The following is a 4,176-nucleotide window of genomic DNA, read 5'->3' on the forward strand; positions in this document are numbered from 1 at the left end:
ATATATATCTTTATATTTATATTTTCTCATAAATCTTCTAAATTGTTGAACTTTATTTTTAAGTCTGCGGCTATCTGTCCGTCTCGTCTCCGTCTGCTTCCTCTTCCTCTTCCTCTTCCTCCCACTCAGGTTCCATCAGAACCATCCATCTCCTAACGGAGTAAAAAGGTGGAGAAACAGGTGGAGTCTGCCGTCGTCATGGCAACCCACTTCTCCCCATATAAGGAAAGCTGGTGATATCATATGGCTGTCAGCGAACACGCTGTACCGAGCCAGAGGAAACGGCAGCGGGGGAGAGGAGGAAGGAGGAAGGGCTTCTTCATCGCTTCGCTCGGTGATGGTGGGAGAGTGACAGACAGGAGGAGGAGGAGGGGCAGGAGGACGCCGCTCTCAGTCCCTCTCAGGCGCCACTACGGGAATCATCGGCGAGGAGGGGGGGCGGATTCTGCCCCGATCCTCCAGGCGCAGGAAATCCACCGAGCCGCAGTGGGAAGGAGGAAAAATAAAATGGAGAGAGGGGAGGAAGATGAGGGAAGCAGGTGGAGCGTGAAGATGCTCCGTCACTGAGTGGAAAACGGTAAAAACTCTGACTCCGTCTTTGCTTCCTCAGCTTTCAGAGGTGACGCCGCCAGGAAGGTGACGGTACCTGCCGTGCGTGAGCCGAAGGAGGTGAATCCTCCTGATAACCAGTGTTGAGTTTTTAGGGGAGGGGTTCGTTTGGCGTCCGCTCAGGCAGGTGAGGGTCAGGTGTGTCAGAGCTGCTGCAGCAATTTATTTATTTATTTTGAGTTGACGCGAGGCGTGTGAGGGAACACGCTGATGACATGTGTTTGGATGAAGACAGACGGACTGTGATGAGGGTGGGCACAAAGATGGCTCCTCTGCATGCAGGTCAGACATCCAGGTCTTCCTTCACCTTCAGTCTCTGCTCGCTCTGAGGCTTCAGCCGGAGGGAGTGAGGACGAGCTGCAGGCAGTATCTGAGTCAGAGTCCAGGAGGGGGTGGGGCCCGGTCCAGAACACGTCTGTCTGTTGGCACGTTAAATGATCCGGTTGTTTCTCTCTAATTACAGGCGGGTGAACGGAGCGAGCAGGTGATTCCTTAGAGCCCAGCTGCGTGCGACCGGTGAAATATTTAGGATAATAAACACGACGGGCGCTCGACTTCACAATTATCAGCTGTTTGTTTCTGTTATATTAATGGAGTCAAGAACCTGGGAGACGTCTGATAAAATTAAAGACTTTTTTCTCTCTCTCTCTCTCTCTCTCTCTCTCTCTCTCTCTCTCTCCTGTTGTCAGCTTGTAATTACGAAGCTACAGAGTGGAACTGCTCCAGAGCTGAGAGGCTGAAACCAGCTACAGATTACTGCGAAATAATCCACGAGGTGGTTTATTTTATCAAGAAAAAAAGGCAAATGAAATTCATATTTTCAGGTTTTATACATTCAGTCTGTACCTCCATAAAAACACTATTAAACTGAAATTTGTACATTGTTTTCAAAAGCGTCTATGGTCCAGATGTTTATCGGAGGAGAGACCAAACCTGTTAATTACGAACATTTAGAGCCGAGCACATAAGGACAGCAGCAGAGTGAGGAAATGTGGTCCATTTGTCCTCCAGCAGTCTGAGCCTATAGCAGCAGAACCAAGGGTTTATTCAGGAAACCAGTTCTTACTATAGGATTTATAAAAAAATTGTCTTAAGTCTAGTCTTATGAGTAGAGTGTCGGCATCATGGATGGAAACTGGAGGAGGAGTTGAGCCTAATGACTGAAATCTCTGCCCTCCTGTTTACCACAAATAAACCTGAGAGAGAAGTGCTCTGTTAGGGAAAAATTAAACAATAAGATATATAGTATAAGATGAAGTTGATTTATTATAAAGGGAAAAAAAAGCTGTTTGACGTCGAACTGCAGCTCAGGTGGTGTTGGGAGGGTCAGACGTGTCTCTAAAAGGCGACAGAAACCGTTTTTCTGCTCCACATGAATGGGTCCTGATGGACTAACACATATTGACGCTTTTCAAGGTTCCCTCTGCGTCTTATCTTGATGCCTCAGGACGCAAAATATAGGTGTCTTTGAGTTGTGGTCCGTGGTTAATATGAGGGATCAGGGTTCATGGTTAATTTCAGGCAGTGGGGTCAGGGATAGGATGTCTAGGGTGAATATTAGGTAGTTTTAGGATTTGGGACTCGTAGTTGATGTGAATTTCCTACACTTTCTAAAAATAGTTAATTTTAAGGATCAGGGCTGATGGTTAGTTTTAGGTACTAGGGTCAGGAACAGGATGTTTAGAGTGAATAAAGGTAATTTTAGGCTTTGGGACGGTTAGATTTGTGCATTTACACTTTCTGAAATTATGACAATGGATTCTGCCCCATCTCGTCAATAACTGACGTGAGGGGGGGTACATGACGAGTCAAAACCAGATGCAGAGGGAACCTTGGAAAAACGTAAATATGTGACAATTTGGGAGTGAGAATGGTTCCTGATGGACCCAGATGCTACCTGAGATGGACTGAGGAGTTCTGAGTTGAAGCAACTTTTAATTCAACAAACATTTCAGACACAGACTGGAGGATTTTCTGCCATTTTTCTTTTCAAATCCTCTCAAGCTCAGTTTGATTGGAGAGGGACCACCAGTGAAGTTTGATTGGGTTCGAGTCAGGGTTCTGACTGGTCCACCTCTGGACACTCAGAAAGACGTCTCTTTGTTTTGGATCATTTTCTTGTATATTTCTTGTATTCTTTAATCCTGCTGTTGGAAAACACCTCGCAGCATGATGCTACCACCACCGTGCTGCACTGTGGTGATGGTGTTTGGGCCTGGTTCCCTCTTTACTTAACATCTGAGGAATTTGAATCGAGGCCAGATGATTCATTTAGTAAAGAGGCTAATTTGAACAACTAGTCTGGTCCTGATGCAACCTTTTCTCACTCCCAGGTCGTCACGTACTGAAGCTTTTCCGAGGTTCCCTCTGCGTTCGATTTTGACGCGTTGGGTACCCCCCTTGCATTGGTTATCGACGAGATGGGGCGGAATCCGTTGTCTTAATTTCAGAAAGTGTAGAAAATGCACAAAAACCAACCATCTCAAAGCCTAGAATTACCTTTATTTGCTCTAGACATCATGTCCCTGACCCTAGTACCTAAGATTAACTACTTTTAGAAAGTGTAGGAAATTCACATCAGCTACGTGTCCCAAACCCTAAAATTACCTAATATTCACCCTAGACATCCTATCCCTGACCCCACTACCTAAAATTAACCATGAACCCTGCTCCATAATATTAACCATGGACCCCAACTCAAAGACCCCTATATTTTGAGTCTCAATGCATCGAAACCGGACGCCGAGGAAACCCGGAAATGCCTGGTGCTCCTGCTTATTAAAGTTTAACCACACGAGAACACTTTTAGCTCAAGACAGACTTTAAATATTTGATCCATATGGTTTTACTGAAGTGGACTGAGATCGGGCAGCACCAGATCAGGTTTGATTGTTCTGGTTTCTGGGCCTAAAAGCCTCAAAAAAACTAAAACAATCTGGGTCACAGCAGCCTTCAGCTCAGTTGAGGTCCTTTCCTCTGTCCTGGTTTCCTCACTGACTTCAGTCTGAACAGAAAATCAGCTGAAGTTTCTAAAAACCCAGCTGAGAGAGCGGGACACGCTGCTGATCCTCGCTGCTCAAACAGAAAATAATTTACAGGTAAAACTAAATTTCATCTCGTTTTTGAGGAAATGGTGTTTAAAAGTCACAGGTTGAAGAACTTTAATCTGGCTTTACTCCAAACTAATATTAAATTCATGTCTTTCTCAATCTGTAAACTCAGTCTGCAGTAAAAATCTAAAATCAGTGACAGTTTAAGGAATATTTAATACAGTTTTGTGTGCTGGTTTTCTGAGTTTTAACCTTTTGGGCTGTTTATAAATAAAAGTTGGAGGATCAGCAGAAATACAGATCGAGTCAATAGTTTCCGTAGATTTACAGACTTTAGTGATAAAGACGTTGTTCGGTGTTTTCTGACCTGGCAACTCAAAAATACACACAACATCCCGGACCGAACATTAAAAACTGACAACAGAGACCAGAATGTGAGTTAGAGATACACTTTGCAAAGGAGAAGTTCTTATCACTTATCTGAGTTGTTGTTCAGAGAAGTCAAAAAGAAGTTCTG

The 4,176-nt window shown here is 44.5% G+C and overlaps 1 protein-coding gene across 7 annotated transcripts in view; it reads left to right on the top strand.

Annotated features, from left to right (window-relative positions):
* Window positions 1-4,176, top strand: part of srcin1b (SRC kinase signaling inhibitor 1b) — a 99,157-nt gene that overhangs the window by 40,577 nt on the left and 54,404 nt on the right. Inside the window, exon 1 of one of the 7 annotated variants that reach the window (XM_014014837.1) lies at window positions 185-577. The exons of the other annotated variants lie outside the window; for them this stretch is intronic. The gene's annotated coding sequence lies outside the window, so the exon portion shown is untranslated. Of the gene's footprint in view, window positions 1-184; window positions 578-4,176 lie in introns of those variants that run through there. 7 annotated transcript variants of the gene reach the window in all.

Source organism: Austrofundulus limnaeus, unplaced genomic scaffold (genome assembly GCF_001266775.1).
Source record: "Austrofundulus limnaeus strain Quisiro unplaced genomic scaffold, Austrofundulus_limnaeus-1.0 Scaffold119, whole genome shotgun sequence".
Lineage (NCBI taxonomy): Eukaryota > Metazoa > Chordata > Actinopteri > Cyprinodontiformes > Rivulidae > Austrofundulus > Austrofundulus limnaeus.